At 26.4% G+C, this 18846-nt stretch overlaps 1 pseudogene; it reads right to left on the bottom strand.

Moving 5' to 3' along the window:
* Positions 1 to 12589: 12589 nt before the first annotated feature.
* Positions 12590 to 14220, bottom strand: LOC113867911 (annotated as a pseudogene).
* Positions 14221 to 18846: the final 4626 nt, after the last annotated feature.

Below are 18846 nucleotides of genomic sequence, written 5' to 3'. Positions count from 1 at the left end.
TTGCTCCTCCCCCTTCCAATACTCAATTGTTTTTGTTCTTTTGGTTAGTCTGATTTGTCCATTTTATTAAATTATTACAAGCGATTATCTCTAATTATAGAAGACCATGAATTTGACATAGACAATGATGAGAGATTTGTGTGTGGCTCTAGAAAGATAAATGATGGTCATACACATACTATCCGTGACCAAAAATAGAAATTGCACTCCATTATCAACTACTATTAATAGCTTCAAACCAAACTCTCTTTTGCAGTATGTAATATTAGAACTGAGGTCATGATTTAGTTGTCAAATACATATAAGTAACTAAGGCAGGTACTAGAAAAGGATTATTATAAGCAGAGTTTTTTATTTAATGCTAAGAGTTAATCCAAGAAATTTTTTGGTGTGGTTGAACATTGAGACCTGATCATGGTTGGTGAGTGAGTGTAAAAGTTGAGTGGACGCCAAAATGGTCTTTATTTAAGCTATCATTATTTAAGAGGTCCAATTTCAGAGAAAAAGCAGAAGTGGGATATTGTCCTATTCAATAAAGTTTTTAACTTTTTCTGTGGAATTGAATATATTGACTGAGTTTACTCGCTCATTATATAAATCTAATTTTCCAAAATCATGGGTTGCATTATTATTTTGCTAGGATAGAGCTTGGATGATTAATGTATGGCATTGTGTATAATATGGGGGAGGATAGTGGGCTCAATACGACAACAGCCAATATATAATCTGAAGTACGGTTATGACAAGGAAAGGCCCTTATTCAAAAGGAACACAAAGTGAATTTTATTGACCTTAAAGTGGATGCAATTATTGGGAAACACGCAGAATTGCATGCTATGCAAGAAAGAAGAATCAGATGTGGGGAACAGATGAAAAAGAGCATGCAGAATCAGTTGTGCAATCATGAGTTGATCTCATTTAAGATTGTAACAAATTTCTTAGTGAATTTTACAAGGCCTTGATTTTCAATAGGTCACTTTTCAGTATGAGATAAGAACTGTGGTTCCTTAAGTTCATTAGCTTGGTATCCTTAAGGGTGTAATTACAGCATAGCTTTACTAAATTTTCTATGGAAATTATTTTAATTCAACTCCTTTGATCTTTTGGTCTAATCATTTTCACTTCCTTCTTCGGTTTTTTTAGTAAAATTGGGGCACGGTAACTTTAAATTAAAAAAAGAAATCATATAGGTTTTCTCCTTTTCCTCATTTCTCTGTCTTTGCAAAACATATAGCTGAAACAAATGGCACGTATGATCATATGATCGTTTATAGCTGATAATAGTAATTCAATGACTGTTAAAAAGAGAGTCATATACTCAAAGTAAAATATAGTATTTATTTCATTCGTATAATCTTTATCTAATAAATATTAAATAGTATTTTTTTAATATGATTTTATATTAATAATATAATGTATTGTATTAATAAATAATTCTATCGATATTAAAATAGATACATACGGTCAATACTGTCTATTATTAATATTTTTATTAAATTTTAATATATATATATATATATATATATTTCTTTAAGTTAAAATTATAGAATTAATTAAAAAAATTATCTTCATTTTCATATTTCTCTCTCTTCAACTATTGTATATATACAGGTGCATTAATCAAAATAAAGACAATAACATAATATTAGAAATTATATATATATATATATATATATTTAAAATATTATAATTTATGGTAATATATATTTATTGTGACAAAATTAAATTGAATTATATTATATTTAATCTATTTATGAACAAAAATATCTATCCCTTAATATTTTTTAATTTTTATTCTAAAAAAAGTCATTTCTTTAAACATGATATAAATTAATCTTTATGCAATATAGAATATAGTCCTTTAAACACTTTAAATCTATTCTCTTTCATTTATAATTAATGTACTTTTATATTATAAAGTTAATCTTAAGACAGTTTTAAAAATTAAATATAAAATAATATGTGGATGTTTTTTTTTATGTATTATTAATATACATTTACAATACAAATATGAATTTTAAAATAATCATAAAAATTAATAATTTTTATTGATATAGTAATATATGATTAAATGATAATATGAAAAATATTTACACTATTAATACATTTTAATTAAATTTATAATTTATTATTTTAATATATTTTAAAATAATTACTAATAATATTTTTTTATAGAAAATTTATTATTAACTATTACAAATAAAATTAATTTTATTAATCAGTATATAGCACCGGATTTAAAATCTAGTTTCTATTAAATAAAGGATACATTAATTAAAAAGAAAGTTTCACAACTAGCTTATATTTAATTTGATTTTTTTATATTTTATTTTCTTTCTTTTGTTTCTTGCTTGATAATCTAAACCGAGTTGTATTAATTAGATAAGCTCAAAAAGTCACCTTATAGAATGCGGCTAATCATGTATGCGTGACATACATTTCTTCCTACATTAAAACCCATACCCATCACATCAATTTAGTAATCCATATTAAACATCTCAACCTTTTATTCTCATGAGAAGTGTTAGTTGTTAATGTGCAGAATATTGAATTTAATATTGAAAAAAAAACGTTTAGCAATTTAAATGCTATATATTAATTTAGCAATTAGCAATTAATATATGATCTTCATGCTAGCCATTGGTTCATTGAACTCTAAACACCCCTAAAAAGTCAGCCACTTTATAACTCTTTTGCTACTAATAAGATCAACTACTTAACTAATATTATATTTTTTGGTGAGTACTAAACTAATGTTATTTTGAAGAGGTAAGCAGGATTAAAAACAGTTCTTTAAAGTGTCCTTTTGTACTAAATTACTAATAATTAATGTTCTCGTTCTAAGAGAAGATTGAGGCATATATTGCAAAGAAAGAGTGTTAGGTAATTATTAGTCTAGTAATATTATCACTATATAATCCAAATATTAATCAACTTTGATTAATTAATCATCTGCCTAAATAACGTGAAGCTAGCAATGAGAGTTTGAAATATATATAGCATGTAATGTTTGTTTACAAAGTTTTCAATAATTTATGCCTTAGGCACTCGGTAAAAGTTAACTATGAGTAAAGAAATTTTACATTAGATAAGAATGAAAAAATTGAGAAATTTATAAAAGGTCCTATAACTCAATAATTTTAAAGCTTTGAGTTAGGTGTTGTGTTTAAGTCTACTTGAAAGAATTGCTCATAATTTAAGCTTCTTTATATGACCCAACTCTAGTATTAGAGTCATTTGTCTAGATTGCACATGTGTTTAGATTTTGGCTTGTAATTAGGGGGAAAACCACGTAACTTGATTGATGATGAAGCAAAAATGTTGTCAATTTCTTTAAATTTTTCTCCTAGTTTTAAAAGATTGAAAACCTTTTTTATGGGAAGGATGTGTTCCATTAAAATTAATTGACCTTAACTTGAGAAAAAAAAATTAAACCCTTTTAAAATGACATAATATACTAATGAATATTAAAAAAAAAAATTCCTTAATGCCCCCACAAGTGTAAGTGTAACTTTATTTATGGGCATATAACTCGTTCCAAATGACCTTTAGTTTAGTATATCCCTGACTTAGTGAAATTTTGTCTTCTTTAAGGCCCATAAGTTTTCTTTTTTTCTTGAATTAAGCTATGAGGCCCATTCTTATGCTAAACTCTATCCTTGAGATCTTGTCAAATTTCATTCCTTGTTGCTAGCTTAGTGATAAAGTTATAGAGATGAAATGTAAAGGTCAAAGTTCAAATTCTTGTTACATAAAAATCACAATCTCATCCTCTTCACCAATCCTAAACCCCAAAAAAACTGTGATCTTGTCAAATTTTAAAGAAGAAATTACTCCAGCTAACATATTAAACTTTTAATGGAGAAAATTATATAATTTTAGAAAAGTCTTTATAAAAAAATTAATATACAAAATAAATAAAATTTCTTTAAAAATAACTCACTAAGCCAAGTTAAGAATAACTAATGATAGTTAACATGACTTGTGATAGTAACTGAATTAGTTAATTATATTTGTTAGCTGTGTCTTACAAATGTATAAATTTAGAACTTATTTTTCATTTAATTCAATCTAATAGAAATATATTTTCCTTCTCAACTTGTCAACTCTCAGTTTTTTTCATTATCATATACCTCATTATCTTCATCTTCTTTGATACATAAAAATGCCTTCTTTTTAAGTTATTAAAAATATTTAATATAATGAATTAAAGACTACTTAACCAATATGTGATGACACTCCTTAATAAGATTTAAAATCCAATTCTATTTTTAGAAGAAAGCAACAAACAAGTAACACTTCTTCCTTAAACAAGAGGCATTGATTGAGATTCAAGGAAGCTTCTAGGGGATTTATCAACTTTGGGTTTGGGAATTTGAGACACCTGCTAGATAGCTGTTTACTGTTTTTTTTTTTCTTATCAATTTTGGAATAGAGAGAAATAAAATATAATAAAGTTATTATTATTTGAATATTTTTATGACAAGAAGAGAAAGTTACATCCCACATCTGGTGTTAGAGAATGAGAAACAAAGATGTATGCAACTTTCATTTACATTCCATTTTATTTATCTTCAAACAATCCAAATAATAAATTCATTTAATCCAAACATAAATTTCTATGCAAGTGATTCCAGATGATGTGAACATTGTGAAGGTGAAAAGAAGACTTGCCTAAACTCAGAACACAATCAAGCAAAATATACAGACCAGCATACATCTTTATACATTTTTTTCAAAAGAAAATAAAACCTACTTTAATAGTTGCAACAAATTGTTATTTTCATAACTTTAGAAAACTACATTTTATTGCTTAAGAGGAGAATTAAAAATACCCTTAAGCACATTGATGGAAAACTGGCATCTCACAAAAGAGAAATGTAATATAATAAATATAATTTTAAAAAAAGAACTTCCCTTGAACTAACTCATCAATATTTAAGACACTAAAACTGAAGGCATACATTTCCTTTAACCATAGATTACCTTTTATCTGCTACCATTCCATGAGATTAAGCTAAAGCAGCTACAGGGCAACTCTCCTTTGGCAAGTTATTGACACTGAATTTTGATAGCTAAACATAGGCAGCTCCAAAAATAGTAAGTGTTTACTTGCCAGGAGAGAGGTGCCCTATTGCTGATTTGCTTATTGAAGAAAGTTTTTCAACTTGAATTGGTGCTTGTGTCTTGATCTGCCTATGATTTATGTGTGTGACACTTGATCAGTCTTTTATAGCAAAGAAGATGGAATAAACCACTGAAACATTGGCATATGCTTGAAGGTTATGCTATGAATATCCACTAACCGATGTTTTTCTTTGGCTGACAATTGTACAGTTTTGATGCTCATAAATTGCAGATTCCTAATAGCCAAGGGTCAGAAAGCTTTATTTGGTCCATACCAACTATTTCAGATTCTTAAGTACTTTAAATAAGAGAAGTGAAGAAAAGAAGTTGTGACCAAAATCAGGGTATTTTTTATCATATCAAGATTGCTGAGTGGCATGGCCCTTTCTTAGCACAAGAGTCTCATTCTCATACCATATCTTTAACCTTTTATTTTTCCTTTATGTGTGTCTGCTTTAGATGTATCCTAGTTCAGCAAGTATTAGGCTTTTATTTCTCTATTATGCCTTTTGATTTCAAACATATTCCGCATTTATAGATTTTTATAACTCATTGCAAGATTTCCTTGCAAAGTTGATGTGGCCTGGACCTTAGTTTCCTTTTGCAGTACAGCTCGCTAAGGCAACTTTTTTTGCACTATCATCCATGATTGCTTGTCTTTTGTACCATCTTATTCAGTAATTGATCATCTATATTATTTTTTAATCCTTCTAAAATGCCTCACATCATATCACAAATATATGACTGCCAAAGAAGCTGATTGTACACTGTAAAACTTGGCACATTGAATTTAGATATTGAATGGGACAATAAGGAAGAAATTAGTCATAATTCTAGCAATTGTTTAATTGTACCATTAGTGCTAGTAATTTTGAGCAAAAACTAGCACAAAAGAAAACACAGTTTAATGCGTTTATAGTCAGAGAACTTCTCATTTACACGATTTAGAAAAAACAAAAATTGATTTGATTCATTGTTTGCCTTCCGTACTTTATGAATGTGGACAATTATTATATAACTTTCTAAGGACAATTTTTTTTTTTTTTTTGGTTATATCACTAATACAACAACAATATCAATCAATCCCATAAATCGGTTATACAGATTATACAATATTATTGAGTTTGATAAAAAAATTAAATTTTTATAGATATAATTTATTATATGGCTAATAAATTTGAATAAAACCTTAACAATTTGAGCAATAATATATAAATATAATTCATATAACACACATAAAAAAGAAATTGCCTGAAATCAATAATAACAAGTCTTATCTTATTAAGTAAATTAGCTAATCAGACCATGTGATGTTATTGAACTAGGCCAAAATTTAAATTATCATATTATTTATCACTAAAACTATTTTAATAATTTCTTTTAAAAGGTTGTTTGAAAAGAAAAGTTTAGAACACGAGTAAAAAAAATAAATTTTGTATTTTAAATAAATAGATTTAAAATTAATATTTTTTAAAATAAAAAATATTATACATTTATTATCATAAATAATATATAATTCTTTTAATTTAAAATTAAAAATATATTTTCTCCCATTCTCTCCAAAACCTTCCACTCAAACATACTCTAAAATTCTTCACATAATATCCTCATATGACTTTCTAGTTTCTTACAAGCTGACCATATATAAAGAATTTGCTTGTAATTCTTATATTAAAGTGATGGAGAGACAAGTCAATTAGTCTATTAATTAATACACTAATGATATACCAATTAAGATGGGATAACGTGTGCCATGCTAATAAACTTCAGCTAAAGGGCAAAAGTTGTTATCATTTAAAGTTGAATGCAATCCTATCAGGATTTGTATGTTTAAATTGAAAAGTAACTATCGTGGAGAGGAAATTGATTGCTTGATTAGTTGCATCTGCATATGTATTCCGCAGTGTGTTTGTAGTTAGATTTGAGAGGGAAAAGGAGAGAGTAAATATTTTATTTATAAATTAAGAGAGTTAAACAATGTTTATAAATCTAAGTGGAAGATTAACTCATTAAATTCATGCTAATCTTTCATTTTATTTATTTTATTCTAAAAATTTATTGAATTTAAGAATATGTAGTAGAAATGGAAATCTTAACCTCCCCTTCTTTTTATCTCCAAAATCAAACTTCCAAACATACCTTTAGTTTTTGGAGATTATTTAGTTAGTTGGTAATTGGTTAGGTCTTTGCTGAACATATATAATAAACAACATATGGCTTTTGTGTAATCACCTTTTCCTTTTCAATCAAATTCAGAGTTTTCTCAATCACTGTTTTTCCTCTTTTCCTCTGGTTTTCTGCCACATCCCTCAACACAAATTGCCTTTCTTTCTACATGCTTTTGCTATACAAGTCAAGATGTTAATTTACAGCAACATCATTCACAGGAGAACTACTGCTTTTAGTTTTGATTTGATATTTTATAGGTTGCTTCAATCACAAGTTTCTCAGAAAAGTTCTAAGACTCATTTGTTTATCGTTGAGTTCCCACGTAGAAAACAAATATGGCCGAAGTACAGTCACCTTATGAGCTAGCTTTACAGATTGAGTCAAGTCAAGTCCAAATTCAAGACTTATTTTAAAATCATTGAACTGTGTCAAACACTTCCATGAGAAACTTGAACAAAATTTAAAGATCATATGGGAAGAAGTTCCAATCAATGGCTAACCATTTCCCATGTGTTTGGCTGTCTTCACATAGGATAACGGATATTCTTCATTAAATGATCATGAACATGTATTTGTTATTTAAAAGGTCATATGGGAAGAAGCTCCAATCAATGGCTAACCATTTACAACTTTGGTGATGTTTCAATGAGCTAGACATCGCCACATAGGTGCAACTTGTTTTTAAAAGGGAAAGTCCTTCTAGTTTTATGAGAATTGGCTGCACCTTGTCTCTTTTGAAACTTCATATGAAATCTTTTTGATGAGATACTTGCAAATAATAACGTAAGAGAACTGCTTAGACTTTAGGCCTAGTGATAAATTTCTATACAAGTCTTTATAGAAAGAAAAAAAAAATTATCTCGCAAGTTAAAAATAACTTATATTTCTTTAAGTTTTACAAAAGTTAAATGTGAAAACTTAAAAAGAAAATAGAGAAACATTAATTGATTTTAACTTATGAAAAATTTTATTATTTTACTTTTTAATTTTTTATTCTTAAGTAAATACTTGCTGATAACTTTATCTGGCATTAATATGGGATTATGGAGTGTGTGCAAATAGTAAATACTATGTAAAAGTTAGCAGCAGTTTCATACATTGCTTGAAATCACCATTGGACTTCCTCATGACTTATATGCATACTAAACTTTCTTGTCATGCGTCCATGTCCTGCTTTGAACTGCATTTTGTATATGAACTTTGTAAGCTTTATAATCAAATTAGATTGAATAAGCCAGTGAAGAAATAGCATATACTAGAGTTATGCTATGGATATCCTAGGAGCTGATTCCTCTTGGTTCATCACTCTTCCATTTGTTCTTCTTTTTCCTCTGCCTCTGTGCTATTCAAGGGGAATCAGTTAATGAGTATTTATTCAAATGTTCTTTGATTTCCTTCTGTTTGGAATCCCTTTTTCGATCTTGAGATTTGGTGAGAGAAAAGTGACCGAGACAAAATCATGGAGAAGCCTCATAGATCCATTGAAAAGATAAATGTGCATGTAGCCACTATGATAAAGGGTTATGTCACAAATATTTAGAGCCATACAAATTAATTAAGTCAACACATTTAAGTTCCTCTTGTTGGATTTTAAATGAATTAATTTAAATATAAAAAAATGTTAACAATATATTATTTTAAATATATTGTTTACTATTATGTAAACTTTACTGAAACTAGAAAAATTGAGTCAATATATTAATTTAACAGGCTTCACTAATAATTTTTAATATATTTTAATAAATAAAAGTTTTGTTAACCTAAAAAAGGATTGAGTTTAAGTACTTAAAAATAATAAACTTTTATTAGATAAGTATATATTTACGATGTGAAAGTCATAAAAATGTGATAAATACTATTTTTTAATAAAAAATTATTACTTTTAAGTATTTAAATTCAGCCCAAGGACTTAGATTAATATTTTTAAATTTTTTTTTTGAGAAATAACATTTATTGTATTAAAATTATAAAAAAGTGATCAATATTTTTTTATAATAAAAATATATTATTATTAGTGGCTTAAACTGAGTCTTAAAAACTGAGGATAATGTTAACATTTTAAAAAAAAATTGATTAATGTAACTCCAAGTTAACAGCCATTAGCTCACAAAACTTAATTAAAAAAATAAGAAAATAAAAAAGAAAAAATATTTTAAAAATGTTATTGAATATACACAACGATACAAATACATAGTCACACCAATTTAACAATAACTTAACAATTACCATGTTAGTTCTATTTTGTCGACATTTATTCTTGTGTTTAGTTTAATAATTTGATTATAAACAAAAACTAGTAAAACTTGATTTATCACCTAATCCCGTGATTAGAGAGCGAAGTTTCATTTATAAACCGTCCATGCAATAAGAGATATTGTTGCACCATAATTATCTTTTCGAAATAATAATAAAGATCAGCATTGTCATGTATTGAGAAGGGCGTCATTGAGAGACAATGTAATTGTTATTAAAAAGAAATAACAAAATAGAACCACAACTAATTTTACTCAAAGGAAAAAAAATTGAAAAATAAAACTTAAAAAACAGAAAGAATTTATCTAGAAAATAGATTGAATTTGAGAGTTCAATAGCTTCAAACTTAAGAGATGACTAATCTTCAGTCATAGTTTGTGATTGCAGTTGATGTGAAATTTTTTTTCACATGCCATTTTCTCTTATATGTTACTTTTAAACAAAATTTATTTACTACTTTTTTATTTTTATTAATTTTATATTAAAACATGGAGTGTGCACATGACTATGAAATTCAGTCTCTTTAATCAAAATGCTTGTAAATAGTAAAGTTAAAGCAAAAAGTTAAATGAAGCTAACAAAAAAGTAACTTATAAAAGAAGACAAAAGCCCTGTTTTAAATGAACTTATGAATAAGTTCTTATAAGAAAAAAATAATATAAGAAATTAATAAAACCTTTTTTATAAATTAAAAATAATTTATATTTTTAAGTTTTATAAAACTTAAATAAGATTACGTTCTAAAAAATAGAAAAATATCAGTTAATTTTAACTTATTAAAAGAATTTTATTAATTTTTTATATTATTATTCTTCTTTTACAGAGACTTATCCTTAAGCTTACTTAAACTGGACCAAACAGTTTTTCATTTTCATTAAAAAAAAAAAAAAGCAAAACAGAAACGGATTTAGGAAGAAAAAAAAAGGGATTTAGCAAAATGAATTTATCAGATCTTGGCTGTGAAATTGACCAATGGCAGCCAAAACAACATCATCTCCTTTAGTTGTTATAATCAGTCAACAAATGAATAGAACTGTCATGTAACCAATGTGATACACATTAAATTAACCATATATTATAACCAAGGTATAAAAGAACATACTATTTATTTATCTATCTATCTTTTTCCCCCTTTTTGCATGCAAAGTTTAACCACCTTAAGGCTAGCTATTCGGCGTAGATTTACAGTAATATTATATAAAACTCATTCACCACAACTAAGGTCCTGTTTGTTTTGGGATGAAGTGTTTTCACATTTTGAGATAAAATAAAACTTTCTAAAATAGGTTCCCTTACAGTAGACATTTCTAGCATTGATCTGGACTGACATTTGCATGGCAACAAAGTGGTTCTGATTGAATACAGCTCCTTCGTCCAAGCTCACATAGTCAGCTAGATTAAAGCATAAATTGGTTGGATGCGCCACCAAAGTGTAGAAATGAAGAATTTCTTCAACAGAGAAAAGTTCTATGGCACTCAACTTAAAGATACAGTTTGTAACATGATAACATTTACTATGTACAAATTGAAGGATCCCTTGAGGAATCTCAAGGTAGTACAGTAACAAACTGTCCAAGTAATACAACTTCTGAATTTCCAAACTGAATGTGGTTAGCGATCTTTGCTTGTATTGTAATATTTCTACCGGGAAAAGGCATGTGACATGATCTATACTAGAACCCTGTTGAATTTGAGATTTATACAGATTCAGATCTGCCGATGGAGTCAGTCTGAAGATCAACATTTACAAAGCCATACAATTTAGAAGACATCTTCATCCAATTAGTGGTGGAGTATGAAAAAACAAATTGAGGGAGCCACTACCGAGCTTTAACAAATTTTGTTGAGCTGAATGCCATGCACATAAAATGATAGGAGAAATATAAGGGGACAAATTAATCAGACTAAAAGTTTTCACCTGACACCAACATGAAACAGATTAATTGAAAATGGTACGGAAAAAATGAAAATAAAGATCACAAGTTGATCAGGAAAAGTTTTGGTTGTAGGTATACATTTGTATATATATATAAACAGATAAATTTGGTTTTGGAGAGTTTATACCAGAGAGCAATAAGTGATAAGCATTCCCCATATGGAAGAACACGGTGAAGCAACATAAAGTGAAGCACTCCCTTCAGATTTCTGTCTACAGTCCAGACTAATATTTGCATGGCCACAACCATCTCTCCAAATCATAGCCCCTTCCTCCAAACTCAGTGTGAGAGGTAGCTTAAAGCATAAGTAGGTTGGATTCACCACCTGATAAGAATTGAAAAATTCCTTGTAAAATGAAAAATTTACTGAAACTCAACACAGTTTTTGTTTGCATGATGAAAATATCTACTAGTCATAGAATATGCAAAGTATAACCATCAATTCCGCAATGTTAGTCTGTTGGTATTTATTAACTGGTACAAACTAAATTCTGTGATCTTTGTTAATTAACCAATAATCAGTCAGCATCTACCACAGAAATTACCTTAGCCCAGCACCTTAAAATCCCACCATCCCTTGAAATAAACAGAAATAAAGTAGGAACCAAAGACCATTTTTTCCTAACATGGATAAGTTAAAGTACCCCATGAGGAATCTCATGCTAATTCTATAACATATTGTCAAATTAATACATCTTGTAGTATTCATCCTATCAGTGGTTTAGTGTGAAAAGAAAATGAAGTGGCCACTAGAAAAGCTTTAACAATTTCTATATTTTTGTTGAGCTAAGTGTTAAAGAAATACAGAATGATAGAAAAATATCCTAGTAAAACAAGAGAAGAAGCTAAACTGACTGAAACTTTTCACCGCAAAGCCCACATGCAGTATGAAATATGATTTAGTCAAATTTGAATGAAAAAATTGAAAAATACTATCAGTAGATTTGAGAAATTGATTCATCGCAACACATGTGCATATAAAATCAATAGAAAGTAGGTTAGGGATAGTTTATATGAAGAAGAAAATGAAAAATGACTACTTTTTGCTTTAAATGAGCTAATTATTTATCAGTTAGTAGAAAGCAACTCACCCGGTTTCACTCTTACAATAATGCTAGAACAATCATTTCACAGAGAAGTTTCTCTGGTCATTCTCGCCTTTGTCAAAGAGAGCACGAATAATTATTTCAAAGGTTATAGCATTTGGGATGCAACCACTGTCTACCATTTTTGACAATAACGCCAATGCGTCATCAAACAAACCCTTTTTACAAAGCCCATTGATCATAACAGTATATGTCCAAACATTTAGTTGATAGCCCTTGATCAAAAGATGCTGAAAAAGCTCTTGTGCATTCTTAAGTCTTCCACCTTTGCACAGTCCATCAAGAAGTATTGTGTATGTGTACACATTTGGCTGGATCATCTGGTGACAGATTTTCTTGAATAATGCAATTGCTGTGTCTAGATGATTGTTTTTGCAAAAAGCATCTAATAAAGAATTATAGGTGATTACATTAGCAGCTTTACATCTATCATGCATTTCATCAATGAGCTCCCAAGCATAAGATATTCTCCCTGATTTACACAAACCATCCACAAGAGAACTATAAGTTATCGTATCAGGGATCATATTTATACGATGCATTTCTTTAAAGAGATTCATGGCTTCATCTACCATATTTTTCTTACAAAACCCAGTAATCATGATGTTATAGCTGCAAACATCAGGTGCCACTCCGCTTTGGGCCATAGCATTGAAAACATATTTTGCATTCTTGACTTCATTAACTAAGCAATACCCATCTATCAACGAACTATAGGTAACAACATTAGGTTTTATACATGCTTTTATCATCACAGCTAACACATGTTTAGCTTCTTTCACCCGTCCTTCCTTACATAATGCATCAACCAATATGCTAAAGGTATAAACATCTGGATTCATGTTTTTCAATATCATTTCATTTAACAAACCAATTGCTTCTTTCAAACGGTCTATAATGAAAAAGCCATACATTAGACTAGTGTAAGTGATAGCATTAGGAGAAATTCTCTTAACAACCATTTCAGAATATAAATCAGAGGCATCAACATGTTTACTTTTGCATAGGCTATCAATTATTGTGTTATACATTACCACATTAGGCTTAACCAATTGCCCTTCAATCTTCCTTAGGAACTGGACAGCAGCTCTTGTTTCTCCTATTTTACACAACCCATTGATCAACGTCCCATAACTAACTTGGTCCAAGTGAAAGCCTTGAGCAACCACATCATCATGGAAGTGCAGAGCTTTCTTAACCTCACCATTTAGACAGAGACCTTTCATGAGTGCTGTTAAGGTTATGGCATTTAGGCGATAACCCCTCTTCAGAATCTTGGCTAATGCAGAAAAAGCAAAATTCATACGACCCAAGTGACAGAAACAGTTGATGAGGATGCTGAGAGTAAAAATGTCTGGCAATATTCCCTTCATCTCCAATTCATGAAAAAGGGAAACAACAGTGTGGTAGTGCTTGGTCTTTGCAAGGAATCCTAAAATCTTGTTAAAATGGAAAATAGGTGGGATAGAACGCAAGTGGAGCATGCGAATGAACGAGTGAACAGCATCATCATGAGATGGGGAGTAGAACCTTGCCCCTGCAGGATACCAAAGAACAAAAGGAGGAAACTTTGGAATGAAAGGAGCTACAGCCACAGACACACCAAACCTTAACCTTGACAACAACATTGTACCTATGTCCAAGGAAAGCGTTAAGGATTTAGAAACAGTGCAGAAAGTATATTAATCAAAAAGATAGAAAAACAGAGAAACGCAAATGAGGAATGAGAAAGAAGTAGCACAATGCTAGTCACCAATTTCTTGACTAAGGGAAGAGAACCGAACCGGGCATTGCAAGCAGGGTGGCTACGATTAGATTTTCACAAAACTAATATATATGAATTGAATTTTAAACAAATATATTTTACTTTTTCAAAATTAATTTAAAATTATTTTTAAATTATATTTAGTTTAAAACTAATTTTAAATTCGATAAAATATATTATAAATCTTTTTAAAACTATTATTGAATTACTATATAAAAATAATTAAATTTTATTATAATTAATATAAAATTATATTTGTATATATTTGAATCAATTAATAATAAAAAATTATTTTAAATTGTATTAAATTAAATTTATATTTTTTATTTTACATTATCAATTCACTACACATATTAATTATATATTAAATTTTAAACTAATCTATTTTAATTTTAAAATTAGTTTAACTACTTTTAAAATTTAGATTTAGTTTAAAATAAATTTTTACTTTAATTTTTATTGAAATTAACTTTAAATTTAATATTTTAAGTTAAGTTAATTTTAAATTTAATTTTACTTAAATTAGTTTTAAATTTAATTTTAAAATAAAAATAATTTTTAATACATTTATAAATTTAATTTGTAAGATAAAATTTATTTATTATACATCATTACATTGAATGAGGCATTTTAAAATGACTTTAGTAATATTAATAATAAAAAAAGTTGACGATAAAATTTTAAATTAAAAAATAAATATAAATAATATTAAATAATAATAAAAATATTATGTTATAATATTTTAAAAATAAATTTTAAAATAAAAATAATAATTATTATTAATTTTAAAATATTTATTATATTTTTAATATAATAATTACATTTTAAGTATTTAATTTTAATTATAAAAATTAATGTTAATAAAAAATATTAGTCATAAAATATAATCATTAAAAAAAATTGATAAACTGATATAGTATAAATGTTTAATAAATTACGACGTGAGATAATAAATTTAGATGAATAAAAAAATTTAATTTTAAAAATGAATTTAAAATATTAAATTATTTAAAAATTAATTTAAATTAAAAATTAATTTAATATACATTTAATTTTTAAAATTAATTTAACATTAATTATGAAATATATTTATATAAAATGACTTAATATGATTAAAATTTTATGAGTTGAGTTAAGTTAATTTTGATAAAAAAAAATTCTTTCACTCAATCTAAACTAACCTGACTATGAATAGGTTAAATTAGATTAGGTAGTCGAATTAGCATCTATAAATTATATAAAAAAATTAAAATTTTATGTATGATTAATAATTAAATCTTAACATCTCAAATAAAAAATTTATTAAGATAAGAAATTATTCATTCTAAAACATAAAATAGTATCAATAGTTTAATATTTATCTAAAATAAAGAGTTAAGCAATTTAAAGTAAAAAATAAATTATAAAATTTAATATTCATTTTACAACTTAAAATAATATAGAATATTTAGAAATTAAAATATCAAATTATTTGTCAATGTTCAATTTTTTAATTAAAAAAAATGAGGAAAAATCAAAATAGTGTAAAGAAAATAGAGAAGAATTCATGTACAGTGGATATTGGGTTGAGTTAATTTTTAACATTACAAACTCGTGGCCCAACTAGTAGTTCATTAAATTTCAATAATTTTTTTTAAATTGGTAATTTTACCTAAACTAACTTGCTAATTTTTAATTAAGTTAGATTGACTTGAGTTGATAGGATTTATTGGATTAATAAAACTCGTGAACACCCCTAATTCATAATAAATTATAAAAGATATTTTAATAATTTTAAACAATGTTATTGTTGCTTAAAAATAATAAAAATTATTGTGAGAAAATAATATTTGAGATTTAAGTAAAAAAAAAATATTTCTCTTTATTCCGTATGAAAGATTAAAGTGAGAGAATGTGAATTGATTTTCAAACTTAAAAACATTAATTTTTTTATTTGAGAAAATTGTGACAAACTCTTAACGTTTTATTCTTTCATCTTATAAACTAAACTTTATAATTAAATGTGCTTATAGTTTTAAATATAATTATGATAAAATACTTATTTTATTAAGAAAACTTAAATATAGACTTTAAGTATTGGTCTCTAATTAAAATTAAAATTCTATCTCAATAATTAACATAATAAAGGTGGATTATACTAAATTTTTAGATAAATTTCAAATTTTAATTAGAGAAAAGTGCAAAAAATATTTAATATAATGCATATAAGTTTTATTCTTAAACAATTTCTTAAATAATCTGTCTAAGGTAAGGATATAACACCAAAATATTTTTTGATTAAAATCCTAAACACCAACTTCTCATAACAATTTTTATAACCACATTAGTCTATAATTATATTTTTTAAAGGTTTGTTAATCACCTTTTGTAATCTACCATGAATTACCATAACCTCTTTCAACTTGTTTTGATAATGAGTTTGATTTTAACCTCTTTACATAACACTTCTTTTTTATTTTGATCTTGTAGTTTAAATTATTTGTGTAAGGATTAAAAAAATTGTGTCATGTATAAAGAGTAAAATAAAAAAAATGTATTATATATAAGAATCAAAATAAAAATTAATTAAATATAATATAACATTATTATACGAATTTACTTCAAGTTAGTTTTTATAATTTACTTCAGTTTCATTTTCAGTTATTTCATTCTTTTCTTTTTTTTTCTGTTTATAATTTTGTTTTACCTAAATTTTAGTTCATAAAATATAGTCTTATTTGTTGTTTCTTGCATAATACTTATGGTGGTATGACATGTTGGTCATACCGATTCAAACATAAAAGTAAAATAAAATTATAAGAATTAAAATTTTAATATAAGAATTTATAATTTTAGGTATTAATTGTTTAGTGTGGTCGATAGTTGTATTATTGAAACCTTTTTAAACTAAAATTAGTTTTAAATTTATAAATTTTAATTTTAAATTTTTCATTTTTCATATTTTAGTTTTAAATCTTAAATATCAATTACACAAATTATTTATTATTAATTTTCAATCTAAAGTTGTTGAGTGATGAGTGATTAGAGGAGTAGAAAAAAAGAAAAAGGGAAATGATAGTTATAACATTGATGAACTTGTAGTGATGAAAATAATAATAACAATTATAATAATAACAAGTATAGTAGTAGTAAATATATAAGTAGTAATTATAATAACTTAATATGATAGAAATAATAGCAAAAGTCATAATATAATTAATACTCACTTTTAAGATAAAAGTGACCATGACTACAACTAAGAATATTTTAATGAAAATAATAATGATCATAAATAGCAGCAACAAATATGATAATAACTATCATCACTATTATTACGAAAGTAATGATAATGATATTGGTAATAATTATGGCCTAATAACATGCTAATAGTGGAGAGTAATAATAATAATAATAGTGTTAGTATTATTTGTTATGTATATCTTAGAAGAAATAAACTTAAATAATTTGTTTACAACTAAATATTAAATATACTTTTTATTTGTTTAAGAAACTGTAATGAAAGCATTTTTGAACTTGAGTTAAAAACTAATTTAACTTTATTTTTATTTTAAAATTTCTATTTAAAAAACAAGAAATGAAAACCCATAACTAAACTAAACATATTTACTTATTGGATATATGCTCACAAAAAATATCCTCATGAGTGGAATAATTAGGTGTGAGTAAATACTTGCAAAATTGTATGACATCTTATGAGTACTATAGTACTCATATCTATTTACTCATATTCTATATAAATATAAATATAAATTAAATAATATAAAATTAAATTTTTATTTCTTTTTGTTAATTTTTTATTTTATTTTCAATTCCACTAAAGTGAAAAAGATGATCCCTCATATTGATTCCTTGTTTATATATACATGTATTTACATGTAACAATCGTTTATTAATTTTCTTATCCTTTATAACAACTTGCTAACCAGTAACCATTCCTAATAAGTAGATAAATAACTTATATGTGAAATTGGAGTGAATCATGTGAGCCAAATATATGGTAGAAGCTCTCTTTATATAGTTGGAGTAAATGGCATCCATTAAACATAGTCTCACAACTTCTCTTTATAATCCACCATCTATCTTTCTCATAGAAAGGAGTTTTGGTTATCCCTACCAATCATTTATTTGCCAAGCTATTAGTTTTCCCCCAATTTCACCATAATAACACTTCATCTACAAGCTGGTTTTAGATTTTCAATTCAAATATGAAACATCTACATGGTTTCACCCTTAAATATAAGTTTTCTTCCTTTTTTCACCCAAAAAATAAAAATAATGCTAACTAAAATGATGATATTTCTTTTCAAACCAAGAGTACGCTGGAAAGATAAAGATGAAGCACTATAATTCACAATGAAATATTTTACTAATGCAAAATACTAGTATAAAATTTTCATTTCTTTCTACCATAATTTCTATCAAAGCTATTAACTTTTTGCAAAACTCACATTACCTTTTCAATAGTTGCATTGTGTGTTGGCAAAATTGA

Source organism: Abrus precatorius, unplaced genomic scaffold (assembly GCF_003935025.1).
Source record: "Abrus precatorius isolate BTA unplaced genomic scaffold, Abrus_2018 Scaffold5, whole genome shotgun sequence".
Classification (NCBI taxonomy): Eukaryota; Viridiplantae; Streptophyta; class Magnoliopsida; order Fabales; family Fabaceae; genus Abrus; species Abrus precatorius.
Note: the sequence above shows the minus strand (reverse complement) of the source record. Positions and strands in the feature narration are given on the sequence as shown.